Source organism: Myotis brandtii, unplaced genomic scaffold, assembly GCF_000412655.1.
Source record: "Myotis brandtii unplaced genomic scaffold, ASM41265v1 scaffold1335, whole genome shotgun sequence".
Classification (NCBI taxonomy): Eukaryota; Metazoa; Chordata; class Mammalia; order Chiroptera; family Vespertilionidae; genus Myotis; species Myotis brandtii.
Window position 1 is genome coordinate 144,593 of NW_005354738.1, and position 23,802 is coordinate 168,394.

Consider the following 23,802-nt stretch of genomic DNA (forward strand, 5'->3'; position numbering starts at 1 on the left):
TCAGTTGGTTAGATCGTCATCCCAATATGCCAAGGTTGTGGGTTCGATCCCTGGTCAGGACACAATTGTGTTCAGCATTCGGAACATCAATTATTATTGATGGTGGATATGTAGAAGTACTCATAAACCAAAATAAACAAACAAACAAACAAAACAAAACAAAAAAAAAGCATACCAGAAATTTTGACTCAAAAAATAAAAGAAGGAAAAAGTTGAGCACTTCGTAGATACCAGACCTTTCCTATATTCCATATTTGTCTATCCAGCTGCCTATTGACACCTCCATGTGGATGTCTAGCAGGCATCTCAAACTCAACATGCCCCAAACTGAATTGATCTTCCCCCAGAAAACTGCTTCTCCCACCATTGTTCTCCCCTAATGTCCTAACAACTCCATCTTTCCTGTAGCTCGGGATAGAATCTCAGAACTATTCTTGCCTTCTCTTGGCATCCAAGCTCTCAGAAAGCATACTGACTCTTCTCAAAGTTCATTCAGAGTCCAGCCACTTTCGCATCCTGTTTCAAGATGTCACCAAGTCTTACCTAGATTATTGCAATAGCCCCTTAAGAGGACTCCCAGCTTCTCTCCTTACCTCTAGTCAATTCGCAACACAGCAGATCAAGTGACCCTTAAAAATGTAAGTTAGTCCTGGCTGGTTTGGCTCAGTGGATAGAGCGTCAGCTTGCAGACTGAAGGGTCCCAGGTTCGATTCCAGTCAAATAGTTTAAGTTTAAAAAATTTGGCTCTCAAAAGAAATTTCAATCGTTGTACTGTTGATATTTGGCTCTGTTGACTAATGAGTTTGCCGACCACTGCCCTAGTCAATTCGCAGCACAGCAGATCAAGTGACCCCTTTAAAATTAGCCCTGGGTGGTTTGGCTCATTGAATAGAGTGTCAGCCTGCAGACTGAAGGGCTCCAGGTTTGATTCCAGTCAAGGGCACCTTGTGTTCAGCATTCGGAACATCGATTATTATTGATGATGGATATGTAGAAGTACTTATAAACAAAACACACACACACACACACACACACACACACACACACACACAAGCACACCAGAAATTTTGACTCATAAAAAAAAGGAAAAAGTTGAGCACTTTGTAGATATCAATCCCAGATCTTTCCTATATTCCATATTCGTCTATCCACCTGCCTATTGACACCTCCATGTGGATGTCTAGCAGGCATCTCAACCTCAACATGCCCCAACTGAATTGATCTTCCCCCAGAAAACTGCTTCTCCCACCACTGTTCCCCCCTAATGTCCTAACAACTCCATCTTTCCAGTAGCTCAGGATAAAATCTCAGAACTATTCTTGCCTTCTCTTGGCATCCAAGCTCTCAGAAAGCATACTGACTCTATTCTCAAAGTTCATTCAGAGTCCAGCCACTTCCAACTCCTTTCGCATCCTGTTTCAAGATGTCACCAAGTCTTACCTAGATTATTGCAATAGCCCCTTAAGAGGACTCCCAGCTTCTCTCCTTACCTCTAGTCAATTCGCAACACAGCAGATCAAGTGACCCTTAAAAATGTAAGTTAGTCCTGGCTGGTTTGGCTCAGTGGATAGAGCGTCAGCTTGCAGACTGAAGGGTCCCAGGTTCGATTCCAGTCAAGGGCACAAGCCCAGGTTGTGGGATCGATTCCCAGTGTGGGGCGTGCAAGAGACAGCTGATCAATGATTCTCTTTCATCATTGATGTTTCTATATCTCTCTCCCTCTCCCTTCCTCTCTGAAATCAATAAAAATATATATATTTTTAAATGTAAATTAGCCTTAGCCAGTTTGGCTCTGTGGATAGAGCGTCAGCCTGCAGACCAAAGGGTCCTGGGTTCAACTATGGTGAAGGGCACGTACCTCAGTTGCAGGCTCCTCCCCAGCCTGGGCCCTGGTCAGGGTGTGTGCAGGAAGCAACCAATTGATGTGTTTCTCTCACATCGATATTTCTCTCTGTCTTTCCCTCTCTCTTCCACTCTCTCTAAAACTCAATAGAAAAATATCCTCAGGTGAGGATTTAAAAAAAAAAAAAAGTTACTTGGGGCATGTCACGCCCTTGGTTAAAATCTTGCAGTAGCTCCGCATTTCACTCAAAGTGAAGCCAGTGCTCTTACAATGGCATGCAAAGACTTTCTGTGGCGTGCTCCCATCAGCTCCCTGACTGCTTCCCCTCCTGCTCTCCTCTTGTTCATCTGCTCAGGATCACTCGTGTCCTTGCTGCTCCCTAATGTTCCAGGCACACCTTCCATCTCCCTCTGTCTTTCCCTCTCTCTTCCACTCTCTCTAAAACTCAATAGAAAAATATCCTCAGGTGAGGATTTAAAAAAAAAAAAAAGTTACTTGGGGCATGTCACGCCCTTGGTTAAAATCTTGCAGTAGCTCCGCATTTCACTCAAAGTGAAGCCAGTGCTCTTACAATGGCATGCAAAGACTTTCTGTGGCGTGCTCCCATCAGCTCCCTGACTGCTTCCCCTCCTGCTCTCCCTCTTGTTCTCTGCTCAGGATCACTCGTGTCCTTGCTGCTCCCTAATGTTCCAGGCACACCTTCCATCTCCGTGATGCCTTTGCTCTAAGTCTCTCTGCTATGACACTCTCTGCCAGGCTAACTCACTCATATCCTTCCAATCTTGGCTGAAATTTTACCTTCTCAATTTTACCCTGACCACCCTACTTAATTATGCAAACTGCCTTCTCTTCTGCCCTTGAGGGCTTGGTCCCTTTGGCCCTGTTCTAAATATCATCCCCTATCACATGACATCATCTATCTATTAGATGAATGGTCTGAATTCCCCTGCCAGAATGTAAGCTCCCTGAGGACAGATATCTTTGTTTTACTTACGCATTTACCCGAAGCCCCTGAAGCAGTGCCTGGCACAAAGTAGACATGGAATCAATATTTGTAGAACAAGTGAATGAATGTCCCAAACAACAGACACCCTCCTTGCCCATCCACCTAACTTGGAGTTCTGCCTATTTATTTGTTGAACTGAGAGAGCCCATGGCAGTACTGTATCAAGAGCGAGACAATAGCATTTCAGTTTTTCAGTTCATCTGCTCTGCTGACTGTGTGCGAGCCAGGGATCCTAAATGTCATACCAACAACTCTAGGTCTGGAAATAGAGTAAGCATGAGCAGTTAAAAACTCACAGCTTGTGTGGGGTATTCCGCAGTGCAGGCAGCAGCTGCTCTGTCCCACAGGCAAGCCCTCTGGGATAAGACAGCTGTCCCCACATCACATCAGAGGAGTCCTCATTTGGTTAGAAAATCTGACAAGATGTTCCCCTTTGCATCTTTGTTTATTCCTGTTCCAGAGAGAATGGCCAGGCACTTTAGTACCTAAACTTCAACTATAACAAAAATCAATCCCCAACTGCATACTGAAGTGAATGACACAAGAGCAAGAAGAACTTCTATCTATCGAGCGGGCTAGAGGGAATGGGATGCAATGCACAAGAGAAGGGACCTCTTCGGTGGGTATCACAGTCTCTACATTATAACTGGGGGGTGGGGGGATTGGTAGTGGGAAGATGAGGGAAGAAGGTATGAACCATTTTCTTGGAGAGTAGGTGTGGGAAACCACCTATTGCCCCCAATATTTCCAAATTATCTCTTGTCTCTTCTCTTTCATTTGTGTGTGGCTCCTCTTCCAGATCCTGAACCCTGAACCACGCGGGACATGGAGGGAAACATTTACCGCAAGTAGGAAAGAGAATTCATCAGGGAAGCCCAGTAGATGTGCCCTACTAGACTCAAGGCCAATTCAAGAATGAAGTCATATATGTAAAGTGACCATTGTAGGTTTCTTTTAAAACATGTTTTTACTGATTTGAGAGAGAGAGAGAGGAAGGGAGAGGGATAGATACATAGAAGCATCAATGAGAGAGAAATATTGATTGGCTGCCTCCCGCACACCCGCAACCAAGGATTGAGCCCACAACCCAGGTATGTGTCCTGACCAGGAATTGGACCGGTAAGCTCTTTGTTCATGGGTGAATGCTCAATCACTCAGCCATACCGGCCAGATCATTGTGTCTTTTAACAGCAAAGAAATACATCAATTCCTAGGAAAGAAAATGAAAGAAAATAAAGCAAAATGCTAACTACTAACAAAAAATTAGTCTCTCCACCAGTATTAACTGAGCTTTTTCATGCCTGGCTGGATTTTTCTGGGATCTTCAGGTGGCCTTGAGGAAGAATAGTTGATGGTGGGCAGTTCAGATCGTCCTTAACTCCCTATGTGTGAAACTACCAGAGATGCCAGGACAATCCCTTCTGAAGTAGGAAATCTATTAAAAAGGGTCATGCATGCCAACATGTGTCAGCAGCCTTAAAAATACCAGAACCCTTTGACCCAGCAGTAACATGTTGGAGTCACTATCATAAAGAAATAACCCCCAACTACCCCAAAAGCTTCAAACAAATGAATGTTAACTATAAAACCAGTGCATGGATAATAGCAAAAAAAATTAGAAGTAGTTCGTGTGTCCAATTATGGGAGAATGTTTAAGTAAAACAGGATGTATCCACAAGTGCACCTGTGATACACAAGGCTCCAAATAGATTTACATTGATATTTATTATAGCCTTGTCTTTCAACAAGAGACAAATTGGGGAAAACCTAAATATTCGTAAATAGAAGTATTGTTAAACAGATTGTGATACATCCATATAGTAGGCAACTGTAGAATAATAAATAAATATGTGTGTACAAACATGGAAAGATATCCATGTAAATAAACTCCATTGAGATTAGGCTTTTTGTGTGTTTTTTTGTTTTGTTTACTGACAAAGTATCAATATCTTGAAGAGCAGTGAGATATAGTAGATGTTCAACAAACAACTGTTGAGTAATAACTACATTTCTTAGCATAAAGAAAAATCAGGCTATAAAAGAATGTAGATACTACAGTTGATTTATGTTTGTGTGTCTGCATTTGCGATATATATATACACACACACACATACACTAGAGGCCTGGTGCACAAATTTGTGCATGGGTGGGGTCCCTCAGGGTGGCCTGCCGGGATTGGACCCCAGCTTGTGCCCCCAGGATCACAGCCCCACAGCCCCGCCTGGCACCCCACTATGGCCTGGTGCTGCCCCCTCACCTGCTTTACCATCCCGCCTGTGGGATGATGGGTCAGAGCCAGGGCCCCACCCCACCCCTCTGCCCAGCTCCCTCAGTGTCTGGGAACCGGGCGGCAGCCCTGCCCCCATCGCCACCACTGGTTATCCTCCTCTGTGGGGCAATCGGCGGAGTGATCAGGCCCCTGCTCATACTGTCTTGGCCTGGCACTGCCTGCTCACCTGCTCCACTATCCCTTCACGGTCCCACTCTCATCGGGGCCCATCAGGGCTGACAGTGCTTCCACTGCTGCCTGCTGCCAGCGCCATGTAGTTGATGCCCCCATGTTCTGCACTGCCCCCTGGTGGTCAGCGTACATCATAACGAGAGGTCAAACTCCCCAGGGGACAATTTGCATATTAGGCTTTTATCATATAGGATATACTCTATAAGGATAAGACAGGTTATACTGCTATAACAGACAACAAGCTCTAAGTAAAACAATCTTATTTCTCACTTACTCTACATGTCCATCATGAGAAATCTGGGAACTCTGCTCTGTGTCACCTTCTCTCTAGAACTTGGCTGATGAAGCAGCTACTGATTGGAGCATTGCCAGTTGCCATGGCAAAAGGAATAAAAGTCCCGAGGTCCTACAGCAGCATTTAAATACTCACAACTCATTGGCCAGAACTGGTCATGTGGTCTAACCAAAGAAATAAATTAACCATCAACTGCTATCATATTATGTACCTGGAAAATGTAGAACTGGAAATATTTGGCAAACAATACAACTGACTACCACAAAACCGCATTGTAAGATACATGTGGAATTATTAAAAATCACAACTTACAACTGGAGAAAGAATTTAGGAAGGGGTAAGAGGTTAATGTTTAATTTGTATTTTGTATAGTTACGTATCTTTGACATTTTGCAAGTAGTTTATTGTGTAACAAAATGTTTTTAGAAGTGTGTATCCAATTTAAAAGTATGTTTTAATATAATGAAACATTCTGCAGCCCTAGAAATGTTTAGGAAGTATTTTTATAATATGAAGAAATTTTATGCTGTGCTGTTGAATGGGAAAGGAAAGATAAAATTTCTTTATATAGTATCATTTCACTTGTCTAAAGAAATGTTTAGAGAAAGAACATTTGGCAGAAATGTGCCAACATAGCATAATACTTTTCTTGGGTATACATATCTATCAACAATCAAATCTAAAGAACAAAATAAATGAACAAGCAGAACAGGAACAGAGAACATTTTGATGGTTGCTGTTGGAGGTGAGTTGGGGGGATAGGTGATAAAGGTGAAGGGATTAAAAAGTACAAATTGGTGAGTAAGACTAGTCACAGGGATGTAAAGTACAGCATAGGGAATATAATCAATAGTACTGTAATAGCTATGTATGGTGTCAGATGGATACAATCACTGGGTTGCACACCTGAAACTAATACAATATTGTTTATTGTTGCTACATCTCCTGGTCTTGGTAGATTGGCCTTATGTAGTAGGTATTCTGTAGGGTCCAGTGGCACAACCTCCCTGATAACCCAAGCTGGACACGCCAGGTGTGTCCCCCAAATGAGCTGTATACACCCTTCTGTTTTAGTTGAGCCTTGATTGCTGTTGGAATATCAATGAGGGGGGTGTATCCCTAGGCCATTTGCCTGCAAGAACTGGCTTTCACCATTGTGGAGGATCAGCTATGCAGGGGCCCATCCCACAGAGCAAGACTTACTTCAGCGCAGCTCTGGTGCCTATTGAGTCTACCCCTTGAGTGTGTTGTTTGTGGAGGTGGTTGGGTGGTTCTTCAATGTGGTCTGAAGCTTTCCACTGGGTGCCTTATCCTTCCGGGAGGTGCAGGCGAAAGTCAGCCACCATTTCCACCATTGTGGAGGATCAGCTATGCAGGGACCCATCCCACAGAGCAAGACTTACTTCAGCGCAGCTCTGGTGCCTATTGAGTCTACCCCTTGAGTGTGTTGTTTGTGGAGGTGGTTGGGTGGTTCTTCAATGTGGTCTGAAGCTTTCCACTGGGTGCCTTATCCTTCCGGGAGGTGCAGGCGAAAGTCAGCCACCACGTGTGTTCTACCTAGAGCCATCTGGCAATTACAAAGTGATCTTCAGAGGGCTGCTACTTGTGCTGGGTTTGGAGATGCCCAGGGGAGGCCAAGGCAGGCTGCTGCTAGTGCCAGGTGTGGAGCCACTTAGAGAGATGTATGGGACACACCAAGGCCAGATGCTGCTTGTTTGAGAGATTTTAAGACAGTCTGAAGCATGAGTCAAGACAGGTTATTCATATGGAAAAGCCACTGGAGACAGCTTGTGTGGGCCCAAAAATTGGGTGGGGCAGGGTCTCAAGAGATTAGTAGAACTGGGTGAACAGTGTTAGCCAAGTTCATGGAAACTCAGATATGGCAACCACCTGCCAGTTCTGTGGGAGGAGGACTTGGTGAGGGAACAATGGCCTCTACCAGCACTTCTGTCTGGGAGAAAGCTGCTCCTCCAGCTCTTACCCTGATGCCAGACTCTTCCGTTCCTCCCCACATGTCCCCGGTGCTTTTTGAGGTGCTGTCCTAGTACTGGAGCCTAGAGACAGTAAGTCCAACTAAGTCCATGCATGGGCCCTTTAAGAGGTACTGCCTGGGACGCTGTCTCACTCAGCCACAATCCCCACTAGTTTTTACAGCCAGAAGTTATGGGAACTTCTCTTCATGGCATTGAAATCTTAGACTGGGGGTGGGGGGGTGAGCTGGTGTGGGGCTGGGATTCCTTCACCCATCGAGGGGTATTTCTGCAGCCGAGATATCCCTCCTGGTTTTCATCTGCTACATGTGGGTTTGGGACCAGCCCGTTCCACATCTCTGCCCCTCCTGCTGACTGGTTTCAGGAAGTTTTGAATGATGGTTGGTCTGTAGGTTAGTTGTAATTTTGATTTGGTTCTGAGAGGATGAAAGTACCCCATTTGCCTACACTGCCCTCTTGACCAGAAACCTTCTTAACTCTTAGAACATAAATAGACAATATGCCCATAACTGCAACTTTTCAGAACAAAATAGGCAATAAGAAATGGACATGTCCTTTCTCCGAAAACCTTGAGTTTTATAAGCCCCTGTAAATAGGGATGAGATGATAGAACAAACAGTTCCTCTTTAGAGTTGTTCTTTTGATATAAAGTAGGGGGAAAACTACTTTTATAAGGCCCATTTTCAGTGGTTAGAGTAAAGTAAGATTTCTACAGAAGTTCAAATAACAAAAAGAAATGAATTTTCCATTTTACCAAAATAGGTCATTGTTTTCAGCATGTCTTGACACTCAGAAACAATGTTCATATCCTACTTGTTTCCTATATGTAGTCCTATCTGAGTTTCACATTATGTTCAATCAGAGAATTTTAAAGCTGAAAAGGCTCCTGGAAATAACACACAGATTGAGATGGAAGCTCAAAGAGACAGGAACTAATAATGGCTGGCATTTATCGGGCACTAGGTTTTTTGTGAAGTGCCCATTCAGCAGGGATTATCAACCTTGAAGCTGTTAACATTTAAGGCTGTGCAATTCTCTGTTGCGGGGCTGTCCTGGGCATTGTAAGACGTAGCATCCCCTCTCAGTTACGACCACCCAAATGTTTCCAGACATTACCAAAAAATCCCTTGTGACAAAGAGAGAGGGTGATGTCCATTCACACAGGTGAGAATCTTCCTCCTGGTCACAGAATTAATAAGTGACAGATCCAGACTCAAATCCAGCTCTCCATAACTCCGTGTGATAATCATGTTAGCTACCAATGAATAAACATTTACCTCTAATGTCGGGCATTGTGCTAAGCTCCTGATTGGCATATCCTCATAAAACCCTCATATCAACGGTAATAAGTGAATTCGCTCATTATTCCTGGTTTCTGTGGGAACAAACTGAGCCTTCGAAAGGTTATATATGTTGTCACATAGCCAAAAATATGCAAACCTGAATTGGAACGAAGCTGTGTTTTACTTCACGGGTTACGCTCTTCCCATTAAGCCTGAGGTTTTATTATGTCGCACGTGTTGCCAAGGGAAGGTGGAAGAGTTGTAAAAATATGTTTTGCTCATACCATTGGAGGTAATACCTGCTGTCATTGAGTTCATTGGTCATTCCTTTGTTCATTCATTGCGTATGCCCAAACCCTGGGGTGGCAGTAGAGCATGGCCTAAAGAGCATGGTCTCAATCCTGCTCCAATTACTAGCTGTGTGGCCTTGGGTACATTGCTTAACTTCTCTGAGTCTCAAGCCTCATTTTCTTTGTCTGTAAAATTGGGATGAGTGACTACTTTTTAGGGTGATTATGAAGAGAGAATGAAAGAATGCATGGGAAATGCGGAGCTTAAGTGTTAGATAAAATGTATCAATAAATGTTATGATTGTTGTCACTTCCCAGAAGAAATTGAGCTGGCTAGGTTCTGAATGCACACAGAGCTGAATAATATAAAAACAGCCAACGGAAAATCATCATGCAAGAGAAATGCAATTAAAATGCCAAAGCAATCTCAGGGCAGTCTAATATGATAGCATTTACCTGCTGGTCTGTAAGTGAGCTTTCGAGAAAAAAAAAACCATATTCGCCCATGTTTGCCATTAACATGTTTTTAAAAATGACTTTATGTGGGCAAATGCAATGCGATATCCTTACAACACGATTATACCCTACAAAACCTAACGCACATCTACAATTTTCTACATTTCTTATCATTTTGCCTGTGTCTGCTTTGAGGATTTGGGGGCGAAGAAAGAAAACAACTTCTGTTGCTAGGAACATTTCAATAAGTGAAGATATTTCTCTGCCTACAAAGATGCCCCCATGAACCAGTTCTTCTGTTCTCCCCAAAACCAAATTACACACAGATGTATGGCTAAGTCTGAAGATGTTTATTAAAGCAAGTTATTACAATTCTGAATTCTGTTACAGATTCAAGATTCCAGATAGGAGGGGTAAAGGGATTGGATGAATAATATAAATTCTTGCTCCCAGGGAAGTTTTGCTTTATCTGCTTTGAATCCAATCATTTGCCCAATTTGTATTTATCCTTATGCAAATTGGTCTGATTGCCTACAAACCATATGAGAAGGCTTAAGTGCAGTATCAAAGGGTCAGGATTTAGCAAGGATTTGGAAGTCTTGTGTTCATTAGCCGTACTTTCTACAGTTACCCCTAAATAACATTCACAGAACTAGTTAATTCACCCACTCTGGATGGATCTTTCAGCTTCCCACTTGGGAGATTAAATCTAAAAGGATAAAACATTTGAGAAAATACTAGAATCCATATTAGAAAAACCAGATTAATTGTCTGAGAAATAATCAGGTTGATTTGTCTGGGAAGACAGTAGAGCGTAGTGGTTAACTGTGGGGAACGTTGGAGTTTGAAAGAACTCATTCAAATCTTAGTTCTGCTATTTAATCGCTGTGGCAGGCAGCATGTCCTCCAAGGATTCTCACCTCCTGGTATTTGTGCCTTGATGCAACCCTCTCGGTTGAGTGTGGGCTGGCCTGGTGACTTGCTTCTAACCAACAGAGTCTGGCGAGAGTGATGGGATGCCACTTCTGTGATGAGGGTATGTACGATGTGACTTCTGTCTTGCTCGAATATTCTCTCTCCTGCTGGCATGATGGAGTAAGTTTCCATGTTGTGAGCTGCCATGCTGGGAAGAGCACGTGCCAAGGAACTGAGTCCCGCCAAAAATTGACCATGTGAGTGAGCTTGGAAGCTGACGGTTCCCCATTCAAGTCTTCAGGTGAGACCCCAGCCCTGGCTGCCGCCTGGATCACAACCTGTGAGAGCCCATGAGCAGAGGGCCTAGCTAAGCTCTACCTGTACTCCTGACTCACAGGCGCTGTCAAATACTGAATACTTGTTGTTTTAAGCCGCTAAATGTGGGGTAATTTGTTATGTAGCAATAGATGACTAATGCTGGGGCCATGCCACCTTGGGCAAGCCACTAAGCCTCTCTGAACTCAGGTTCCACATCTGTATAATGGGGATTGCAATGCCTGCCTCTCGGGACTCAGTAAGTAAGTGCTTGGCATTGTGGCTGGCACCTTGTATGCTGACTTTTATTTTATTCATAACATTCTGTACTCACAACGCACAGCAGTCTCAGAAGTTAATGAATGCGATGTACAGGAGACTTAAATATATAAGCCAATGTTTCTGAGAAATCACATTTCAGGACATTCTGTTACAGTCGACACGAGAGAAAGCCAAGTTCAGGTTTCTGCCTCCTAATTTCTACGCAGTGAGGGTTGGGGCCGTCCGTTGTACATCTATACACCGGAGAAGACTCCAGAGAGAGGCGACTGGATACAAAAGTCCCACAGAAGAATCTGTCAGAAAGAGGGGTGCACGTATACTTGATAAGAGTGAACTGGTCTGTCCATGGCTGAGCAGTTAGTTTGGCAAGCGTCAGGGGGACTGGGGCGTCTCATACACTGTTGGTGGGAACAGAGGGCACTCTGACAAACACGAGCAGCATTTACATGTGTACACTCTTTAGCCGAATGACCCTGTTTCTGGGAAGTTATCCTGAAGAAATGACCTGAAGAGCACACCAATGTGTTTAAGCTAATCATCGCACTATTGCTTATAAATAGTAGGTTGAATCACATGACCATACGAAATTGCCAATATTTGACTCTTCTTTTTTTTTTTTTTAGGGGAGAGCGCAAACGCAGTCCCCCACTACCACAAATTATGCAATCGAGTCTCCCACATTTGGGGAAATCGCAGGGGTCAGCACATCCGGAGGGCCATGGATAAGCCTCGCCCTGGGAAAACCACCTTTGTGATCATGGTACCTCCCCTGCCAGGTGAGTATGACTCTTTGATCTGTGAAGAAGAGAATTTGAAACAACTCCAGAACCCAAATGGAATGTGGGACAGTGGAATTTTACACACACACACACACACACACACATATTCCGGTAGGCATTTAAAAGTTGGGACATATATGGCAAACTGTTTACTGTAGTAATAATGTATTGGAAGAATGAAATTACAAAAAAAAACAAAACCCTATCATTTTTTCTTAACCTCTTTAACATTTCACAAAGACCATGCTTTTTTTTAGGTAATTGGACTTTCCTGGAAAATTAAAGAATCCCCTTACATTTCACACAAGCCCCTATTTACGTTTGCTGTTGTAACAAATTACCACAAGCTTAATGGCTTAAGACAACACAAACTGATTCTAGTTCTGGAGGTCAGAAATCCAAACAGTATTCCCCAGGCTACAGTGAAGGTGTCGGCAGAGCTGCGTGCCGGCTCCAGGGGAGACTCTGTATTCTTGCCTTTTTACGATTTCTAGAAGTCACCTCGTTCCTTGTCTCCTTCCACATCTTCAAAGCCAGCAGCGTAGCGTCTCCTATGCCCTCTCTGGGTCTCTGGCCTCTGCTTCTGTTGTCACATTGCCTCCCTCCCGGCTCCCACGGTCACCTCCTCTTTCTCCACTTCCATCTTAGGAGTACCTGTGTGGTTACATGGGGCCCACCCGGAGCATCTAGCCCAGTGATGGCGAACCTTTTGAGCTCGGCGTGTCAGCATTTTGAAAAACCCTAACTTAACTCTGGTGCTGTGTCACATATAGAAATTTTTTGATATTTGCAACCATAGTAAAACAAAGACTTATATTTTTGATATTTATTTTATATAGTTAAATGCCATTTAACAAAGAAAATTCAACCAAAAAAATGAGTTCGCATGTCACCTTTGACACGCGTGTCATAGGTTCGCCATCACTGATCTAAGATAATGTCCCCATTTTAAAATCCTTAATTCGTTCACATCTTCCAAGTCTGTGTCCTATGGACGGTAACACATTCACTGGTTCTGGGATTAGGACAGAGACAGGTTTGAAGGACCATAAATCAGGTTTACATCTCTGTAGGTAAACATACTCCAGCGTCAAATTACGTCAAACTACATAGAATGTTACTCCCTCCTCTGTTTCCTGTCAGTCACACCGACGACATCCAGGGGAAAGCTCTGGCACCTTTCCAACACCTGCTAATCTTCCTTCTTCACCCGACAGCAGCCCTCGGGTTCAGAGCTTTTAGCAAACAACATATCTACCTGGATTCCAATCGTACTTTCCCTATACTAATTTTTACAGTTACCTTCCATTATGAGGTGATATGAGTTTTCCATTTTCAGTGGTGACTATGAAGTTACGTTTACATTTAAGATTAAAAAGTCACTTGATTTTTAAAAATATATTAAATGAGTAAGTAGTTCAGAAAGGATGCGAATATGATAAGAATTGTTAAAGGCTGTTTCCCAATAACTGAAGTTTGAGAAACGCTAGTACAGTGTAAAGAAGTCTCTTGTCAGAGACGCAGAGCCACGCCTTGCCTCCCCTGGGCGGCCTTGTCAAGTCCCATGGTGAGTCTGTTTCCTGCTCTAGAAAACGTGCTCCATCGACACCCCTGGTGTTTCTCAAGGGGTTAACTACCACCTTTACCCATGTGATCCCCAAATTTGTACCCCTGACTCTGACTTCTCACTGACTTGTATTCCCAATTGAATAGGAAGGTAAAATTTACATTTACCGAACTAAGAGGGAATTTAGAGAGCCTGTTCGCTAAGAGTCTCATATTCAGTTGCCCAGGGGAGGCCGGGAAGGTAATTTACATGTGAAGCAGGCTGGGAATAGATGACAAACGGCAACTGGTATGCAGCCTCAGTGTCAGGAAGACTGTATGTAGGACATGGCAGAGGCTGTGGGGACCACATGTCCATGTCCAGTTTAAAGGGGGCAGCGGGTGGACGCATTAGCCAACTGCTGGAAGCAGAAATCTGGGCTTTTCTGTAAAATCTTTCAATTTTGACATGTTGGTAGCTAATTAAAATGTAAAACCCTTGTAGAATAAACAAACGACATCTGCCACCAGTTTCCCTACTTTGGTTTAAGGCAACGCCCTCAATTTTAAAAGACCAATGACTGGGGCCCAGAAGGAGTACATGAAGGATTCACTGTTAACATTTGGCTCGGTTCTAACCAGAATCCAGGTTTCCTCACTCCAAATTTCCTCACATTATAATTGTTTAAAACTAACTCATTATCTTTTCTTTTCCTTTCCCAAACTGGCTCTCCCTTTCAGCTAACCTGTTTCTGAGAGAGGACCCAATTTTTCTTCTATTTTCTCAGGCTAGTAGCCCAAGCCTTCGATTCCTGTCTTGGTCCTCTCTTTCATAGCACTTCTGTCCTGCATTTTTTCTTTTCCATTCTGACTGCCAAAACCTTAAATGTAGCCAGTTCAGGTGTCTGTTGCTCACTTCGTGTCCAATCCCTTCCAACCAGAACGATGGTCTGTCTTGTCTTTGGTTTTTTTTTTAATATATTTCTTTATTGATTTCAGAGAGGAAGGGAGAAGGAGAGAGAGATAGAAACATCAATGATGACAGAGAATCATTGATTGGCTGCCTCCTGCACAACCCCTACTGGGGATCAAGCCCGCAACCCAGGCATGTGCCCTTGGCCAGAATCGAACCTGGGACCCTTCAGTCCGCAGGCCGACGCTCTATCCACTGAGCCAAGCCGGCTAGGGCGGTCTGTCTTGTCTTAAATCAATTTCTCTGCTTGGCATTCAAGATTCTTCCATCTGGTCCCCACCTAACCAGTCTTATTTCCTGTTCTGCCCACAGATGTATTTCTTCCCTTCCCTTCCCTTGTCTGCCCATACAGTTTGTTGCCCACAATCACCTCTAGGGGGAGCTCAAAACCCTCCTCCCTTACCTCTAGTTGACTTTGTTGACCAAAGACAATTGAACCACATTAAGGGGTGAAGCTTTCACACAAAATTAGAAGTAAATTCTGATTCTTCCTCCTCCTCTTGAAAGCATTCTAGCCAGATTCATCTGTTATTAATACTAACAAGAATGGCAATCATAACAGGTAACTTTTTTGGGAGCTGATCATGTATGTGCAAGTCAAGGTGTTTTTCCTACAGTTTCTCATTTACTTCTCTCCAAAACTCTATGGAATATTCTGTTTTGAAGATGAGAACACTGCATCTCAGAGAGACTTGGGGACTGGCCTGAGGTCATATGCTAATAAGTGATGGAGCTGAGATGCTACTTAGGTCTGTCTCCTCCAGAGCCAAGTTCTCAATCCGCACATGATACTTTCCTATAGCCCCAGTGTAATTTCTGGTGGTGGGGGCCATGTCTAATTGCTTTGTATCTTTATTTTGGTTTGGTTTTGTTTTTTGTGGGTTTTTTTAAAGAATAGTTTATTGATTTAGAGAGGGAGGGAGAGAGAGAGAGAGAGAGAGAGAGAGACAGAGAGAGGGAGGAAGGGAGAAGAGAGAAACATCAATGTGAGAACAAAACATCGATCAACTGCCTCCTGCATGCCTCCTCCCGGGGATGGAGCCTGCAACTGGGCATGTGCCCTGACTGGGAATCAAACCAGCAACATTTCAGTGCCCAGGATGACATACCCAACCAACTGAGCCACACAAGCCAGAGCGCTTTATATCTTTCATACTGCCTCAGTTTTCTCATCTCTCAAATGGCAACAATACAAATCTGTATGCATTTCCTAGGGCTGCCATAGCAAATTACCCCACATTGAGTGGCTTAAAACAACAGAAATAGACTCTCAGCTCTGGAGGCCAGAAGTCCAAAATCAAGGTGTCAGTGGGCCCGGGCTTTCTCCACAGGCTCTAGGAAGAGTCCTGCCTCGCTGCTTCCCTGGCTCCTGTGGACTCTGGCAATCCTTGGTGTTCCTTGGCTTGTAGCTGGATCTCTCCACTCTTGGTCGTTACATAGCCTTCTTCTCTGAGTGTCTCTGTGTGTCCTCCCTGCTTCTTATACGGACACCAGTCACTGGATTTAGGGCCCACCCAAATCCAACATGACCACAGATTAACTTAATCACATCTGCAAAGACCCTATTTCCAAAGTAAGTTCACATTTACAGGTTCCCGTGGATGTGAATTTTGAGGGGACACCATTCAATCCAGTGGACAACCTTTTAAGATTGTGGTAAAACTTAAATGGGACCCCGTATTAAAAGGCACAAATCCTAGTGCCCAGCAACTCAGTAAATGTTACTGTGCTTCTCTCATCACCCCTGCAGCTATAGGCTACAATGCTCACTTGCTGTTCACCTGACTCAGGCAGGGGCCTCATCTTAGACTCTAGACCAGGGGTCCTCAAACTTTTTAAACAGGGGGCCAGTTCACTGTCCCTCAGACCGTTGGAGGGCCGGACTATAGTTTAAAAAAAAACTATGAACAAATTCTTATGCACACTGCACATATCTTATTTTGAAGTAAAAAAACAAAACGGGAACAAATACAATATTTGTATTTGCATGTGGCCCGCGGGCCGTAGTTTGAGGACCCTTGCCCTAGACAAGCAGTTCTCCACCCCAGCTGCATATCAGAATCACCTGGAGCATCTTTAAGACCAAAGCTTAGGTCTCATTCGAGACACATCCAATCAGAAACTCCAGAGTAAACTCTGGGAATGCCTCGGCTTAGAAAGCTCGCGGGTGATTGATCTAACCCGCAGCCAGGGTTGAGAACCACTCATTGAGATTAATGTGGTCAGAGTCCCAAGAGATGAAACCCAGACTCACGTGTTGAGTGCCTTTGGATGCAGCCCTATTTCTCTGGAACATTAGCTCAGTAAAAAACCAGGCTAGTGCTTTGGGAAGATCAAAACCAGTAAAACTTGTCAGATTCTGACTTACGTGTAGTCGTTCCTTCTTGTGGGAAACAAAGCATCATTCCAACAGTGCCCAATGTGACGAAGATGAAAAAATAAAATGAAAGCAGAGGGAGGGCTGAGTGTATCTATCTTGTTTACCAGTGAAAACAAAGGCTTTCATTTTGGTCGTGAGCTCCAATGGCAGAAATGTCATCCAGACAGGGCCAGGAATCAGCTGCAGTCACTTTGCATGGACACATGACAAATAAGAGAAAAGCACAATTCAAGAGGCAGGCGGGGAGTATGCAGAATTTTTTTTTATTGTCATCATTCATTGGGAGCTGACTTAATACTGGGACATATGGAGAAACTGAACAAAAATTGAAATCTGCCCTAAAGACTCTCAACAATAGCCCACCCAGTGTGGCTCAGCGGTTGAGCACCCACCCATGAACCAGGAGGTCACGGTTCCATTCCCTGTCAGGACTCACGCCCAGGTTGCAGGATGTATCCCTGGTACGGGGAGTGCAGGGAACAGCAGATCAATGATTCTCTCCGTCATTGATGTTTCTATCACTTTCCCCCTTTCCCTTCCTCTCTCTGAAATCAATAAAAAGATTTTTAAAAGACTCTTAACATTAGTAAGTTTAATTGAGAAGCAAATTCAATTGAATTCAACATGTATTGATTGAGGGCTTCCTATGTATCAGATCCTATTATAGACACTCAGCATAATCCAGTGGAGATATACATACAGATATCTATATCTATATCTATCTATCTACCTACCTACCTACCTACCTACCTATCTATCTATCTTTATCTTGGGGAACTTACATCTCTTCAGGGAGCTTAAATTGTACACTAAATATACAATTGGGTTGAGATGATTGGAGCTTTAAGGAAAACCCTTATTCTTGTTGAGAGAGGGAAAAAAAGATTTTTCACAACCCAAACTGGGTAACTGAAATATTTAAATGCTTCAGAAGGTTGAGTTCACTACTCAGATGAAGAAAATGAAATTAGAAAGTCAAAGGAAGACCCTATAATCATACCAAGGGCTTATTTACAAGGGGTGTTAAGCAATGTAGGAAAGCAAGACAAGAAAATAAATGGATGAACAAAAGCCTAAGGAGGAAATTAAATTCAAATTTCTGGATGAAAAAGAATGGGGATTATTAGTATAGTCTGCTTCAAAGGCTAAGAACTTTATTATAGCAGTGAGGGATCCTTTTGCTTGTTCGTGGTTCTCATGCCACTCACGTGCCATTGGACAGAAGAACGGAAGTAGCGGGCAGGGTTCGTTAGCTGCAAGTTGCTCATGTAGTTGTAAAGCAGTGCTGACCACCTGGACACTCTGCAATGACGGGGCTGTTCCACATCTGCGCTGTCCAATCTACTGGCCAGGCAAAAAGATGGATGCCTGGTCACATTTGAATTTCAGATAAATAAGAAATAGTGTGGGTTTTTAAAAAAAAAACATTTATTTGAGAGGGAGAGAGATTTTTGTTGTTCTACTTATTTATGCATTCATTGGTTGCCCTGACCAGGGATCGAACCCCTCAACTTTGTCGCATCAGGACGAGTCTCTATCTTTTTTAAAGAAAATCTATTGTTATTGATTTCAGAGAGAAAGGGAGAGGGAGAGAGAGCTTGAAACATCAATGATGAGAGAGAATCATTGATCGGCTGCCTCCTGCACGGCCCACACTGGGGATCGAGCCTGCAACCCGGAATAAAACTGTGACCTCCTGATTCATAGTTTGATGCTCAACCACTGAGCCACTGCGGCCAGGCTCAGGACGACTCTCTAACCAACTGAGGTACCCAACCAGAGCTAGATAATGTTTATAGTACGCTGGGCCATACTTCATCTGAAATTCAAATTTAACTGTTCTGTATTTCTTTTCTCTCTAACATGGTTACCCTAGCCACATGTGGCTATTGAGCACTAGAAATATGCACAGTGTGACTGAGAAATTGTCATTTTGATTTTATTTAATGTTGATTAATTTAGTAGCCACAAGTGGCAAGTGGTTACTGTATTGGTTAGTCAACTCGATCTGAAGAAACAGGTGACAGGACTTCCACCAGCGTGAGATTTCATTGGGGATAGTTTTTATTTATTTATTTATTTTAAAAAATATGTTTTTGTCGATTTCAGAGAGAGGAAAGGAGAGGGAGAGTCAGAAACATCAGTGAGAAGAAAATATTGTCAATCGGCTGCCTCCTGCATGTTCCTTACTGAGGATCAAGCCCACAACCTGGGCATGTGCCTTGACTGGAATCGAACCATGACTTCCTGGTTCATAGGTTGACACTCAACCACTGAGCCACACCAGCCAGGCCAGGGATGGTTTTTAAACTCAAATTTTCCATTCCAGGCACTGAATGTCAGGAAGACCTGCCTCAGCTCCCAAGAAGCTCAAGTGCGCTGCCATGCTGGGAGGTCTTCAGTGGCTTATCTGAAATAATAACAACTACAGTAATAATAAGCAATTTATTAAGCAATTATTATGTTTTATGATGCACACTTTAAGTATGCTATGATACTGAATCCTGCCAACTTTGTAGGTAAAAATATGTAGGGAAACATTATCCCCACATTATGGGTGATGAAAACAAAGCTCAGAGAGGTTCAGTGACTTGGCTTAGTGCACAGAGCTATATGTAGAATAAGCGAGTTTAAGTGCAGGTCATTAGACTGACCAGCCTCGCCTCTAAATGATTATGTCCTTTGGACACAGATTTTCAAAGCCAAGACTTAAGAAATTACTTTCTTTTAAATAATACTTTATTGTTGAAAGAATTACATGTGTTCCCCCTTTTTCCCCATTGACCCCCTCCAGCCCACCACCATAAGAAATTCTTAAAGCCAAATGGTAGGCAACAGGAAGACTGGCATAGGTCTAAAGAGTACCAAATGGTCATGGAAATTGTCCACAAGAGGCAGAAAGAGGATGGAAAGAGAATTCCTGGCTTTGCTAGTTTTGGTAAATGGTTGGATGACTCCATCCAAGTTACTGAGTTCCCTGAGGCTCTCTGATCTCGTTTTCAAAATGAGGTGAAACTTCATTTTGTTGGGGAGATAATAGGAGAGAATATGTATGAAATGCCTGGCATATACTCATAAAGAATAATTATATGTGATAACATACATAATAGTTATATTTTTTCTAATAATGAAAACAAAATTTGTGTGTTATACAACTCATCTAAGAGATTGCAATGATGTCTAAAAATTGTCAAGGAGATGATTTAACTTTCATGTTGGAGAACGTATGTATACCTGAGACATTTCAGAAATTTCTTTAGCGTCTTGAAAACGGGGTGTGTGTGTGTGTGGGGGGGGGACGACAATGTGACAATCTTGTTAATCCTAAGTCTATGACAATATCATAAAATTAGTAATTTTAAAAAAGCACTCAGTTTTTGGGTCTGAAGTACACATGGCACTTTGACCTGGTCAATCTGTTTATTTGCACTTTAAAAAAAATGATCAAATGGCCCATTGGTGTGGCTCAGTGGTTGAGCGTCGACCCAGGAACCAAGAGGTCACTGGTTTAATTCCTGGTCAGGGCACATGATTGGGTTGTGGACTCGATCCCCAGTAGGGGATATGCAGAAGGCAACTGACCAATGATGCTCTCTTATCATTGATGTTTCTATTTCTCTCTCCCTCTTCCTTCCCTCTCTCTCTCTAAAAAACAAAACAAAACAAAAAAACACACACAATAAAAAATGATCGAATGTGTAAAGCTGACATCCTCATGGAATTCCTTTTCCCTGGCCCCATCCCATCATCCCCAAGTCCCACCTGAGGAAGTTCAGGTCAGGACTGGGTAAAGGTGAGTGGCATCTGGTGCCACACTGCTTATTGATGAGTGTGCTTTCCCATGCCCATATATCTCAAGTGTGCTGTGTCAGAATCCCACCCCTCTCTGCAGAATGATGATACTGACCTGAATGATGAGCCCAGTTCTGGGACCATATCACGTCCGATGAGGACCTAATAGTCTGTAATGGTCAAGGTTCTCCAAAGGAACAGAAACAAGAGGATGTGTAGATATACAGAAGGAGAATTATTTTAAAGAATTGGCTCATGATAATTACGGAAGCTGGCATGTCCCACATCTTCAAGGTGGGCGAGCAGGCTGGAGACCCAGGAAGAGCCGATGCAGCGTTTCAAGTCCAAAGGCCAGCTGCTGGCTGAATTCCCTCTCGCTGGGGGAAGGTCATTCTTTTGTTCTATTCAGATCTGCAACTGACTGGATGAGGCCCACCACATGATGGAGGGCCATCTGCTTTACTGACAATCCACTGGTTTAAATGTAAATCTCATCCAAAAAACATATTCACAGAAACATCCAGAATCATGTTTCACCAAACACCTGGGTACCAGGGCCCAGCCAGGTTGATGCGTAAAATTAACCATCACACAATCTAACCATAACAACTACAGTAATAATAAACAATTTATTGAGCAATTATTATGTTTTATGATGCACACTTTAAGTATTCTATGTTACTGAATCCTGCCAGCTTTGTAGGTAAAAATATGTAGGTAAACATTATCCCCATGTTATGGGTGATGAAAACAAAGCTCAGAGAGGTTAAAGTAAAGCCCAAACAATTTACCCTAAATGAGGCCTCGGGCTCTTAGGCGAAGCCTATTGCCTCAAATCCATAAGACAACCTGGCTCATACTCCTAACAACCTTTGTCATCTAGTTTCACAAATCTGGGCAGATGACAAATGAGGGAAGGAGGTAGAGAGTGAGTACTTGCTAGAGGCAGATGCCAGAAACAGTGAGAAGAAACAGCTCACAGCCTGCCAGTGAGGAGGAGACAGAAGATCTATAAAAAGTAGACAGAACTGTAAACGCTCAGCTGCTAGGGCCTTTGAATGTTGAGACAAATTGTTCGGCTTGCTTCCTGGAGTGAGGCTATAATACAGCCCAGTATAGCAACTGCTGTTCTTAATAATATACCTGGGTCTCTAAATAACAACACGCTTGGATTAGCTGTTACAAGGGGTGGGATGAAAGAAAAAGGGCAGTTTTTTCACCCTTGCTGGATTGGCTCCGTGGATAGAGTGTCGGCCTGCAGACTGAAGGGTCCTGGGTTTGATTTCAGTCAAGGGCGCATACCTTGGTTACAGGCTTGATCCTTGGCCCTGGTTGGGGCACATGCAGGAGGCAACTAATTGATGTGTCTCTCTCACACAGATGTTTCTCTCTCCCTGTCTCTCCCCTCCCTTCCACTCTCTCTAAAAATCAATGGAAAAATAGCCTCCTCTGAGGATTAATAAAAATCAAAACAAAACAAAAAGGTCAGTTTTTAAAGGGTGGGGGAGGGAGCATGATAGTCACTAGCTGGTATGCTCTCCCTGCCCTCAAATGCTCACTTGTACATGGGCAATGTAGTGGATTATTTGTTGGCTCTTTAATTTTTTTTAACAAAAAACAATCTTTATAATAGACACCTAAATACAATATGGTTCTTTTAAATGAAATCATGTGTATATAGTTGTATTCATAAAGATAAGTATACTCATCAAAAACTATACAATAACAGCAAATCCAAATGCAAACAAAGATATTCTTCTGAATTGTTTCGAGCCTCAAAAACCACCAATCTTTTAGTCCTTTTCTTGTACATTATTCTGTATCCACATTCTCTGCACCTGATTGGATCCCTGGATTTTATTTCATTTTCTGCCTGACATTCTCCACAGATATATATCCTTGGCTGCTGCTTTGGGGGTTGGACGTCCTTCTGGGTGCCCATTGTTAATCCTTAGCACCAACACCTAATTTTTTTTTTAAATGAGCCATTTCCCCTTTTCAGGACAATGGTATCCTGATCCCATTTTAAAATATCTATGCATTTGATCCTCAAGCATGCAGTAAGGGTGGGATGGATAGCACTCCTCCAGGGGTGGCCCTAGACCAGTGATGGTGAACCTATGACACGCGAACTCATTTTTTGGGTTGATTTTTTTTTGTTAAATGGCATTTAAATATATAAAATAAATATCAAAAATGTAAGTCTTTGTTTTACTACGGTTGCAAATATCAAAAAATTTCTATATGTGACACGACACCAGAGTTAAGTTAGGGTTTTTCAAAATGCTGACACGCCGAGCTCAAAAGGTTCACCATCACTGTCCTAGACATTAGCAGATAGAAACACGCCATTTACCCTTTGACCTTGCCTCAGAGAGCAGCCTGTATCCAAACTGGCACTGTCGTGATGCAAGGGAATGTTTGCTGGGGCGAGTGAGAAACAGTGACTTCCTTTGTCTTCCTGCTAGGTGTCTCAGGAGGATGTGTGGTCTAGAACTGCTGCAGCCGCTCTCCTCCTGTGAATGGGAAGCCTGGAGATGCCAAGTGATGAGAGGGAGTCCTCTGTGGAGATTGAAGAAGAAGCCAAAGTTACAAAAGGCAGAGAGGCTGGGTCAAACCTCAACAGAAGCTGCTTTGGGGTTTTAATATATACATGCCTATGGATTCCTCCCCTCCCCCCCAAATTAAGCCAATTTGAACTGCTTTTTAGTTCATTGCAATGAAATGATACTGGCTGATATAACAGGTGAACAGAATCTTGAAAGAAGAGTAGAATTTTGACCAGAAAAGAATGAGTTTGAATGGTATTTCAACAACAACAATAACAATATTAACAATATCAACCACAGCAAAAATGTATCAAGCACTTAGTATGCTCCAGAAACTCTGCCTCCAGCTTCCTTTACTCCTCATAAAAACCATGCGAGTTCATTTGGGATGAAGCTCAGAAAGACTAAGTGACTTGCCCAAGGTCACACAGCTGGGAAGTGGATGGAGCAGCTGGGCCTGATGTTCAGGAATACGCTCTTTTCATGCTGCCTGTCTGCCTCCTCGAACCTTCCAGGCAGACAGCTGAAAAGAAGAGTCTATGGCAGTCATGGCGAACCTTTTGAGCTCGGCGTGTCAGCATTTTGAAAAATCCTAACTTAACTCTGGTGCTGTGTCACATATAGAAATTTTTTGATATTGGCAACCA

The 23,802-nt window shown here is 43.1% G+C and overlaps 1 pseudogene; it reads right to left on the minus strand.

Annotated features, from left to right (window-relative positions):
- Window positions 1–5,335: 5,335 nt before the first annotated feature.
- LOC102263767 lies at window positions 5,336–22,587 on the minus strand (annotated as a pseudogene).
- Window positions 22,588–23,802: the final 1,215 nt, after the last annotated feature.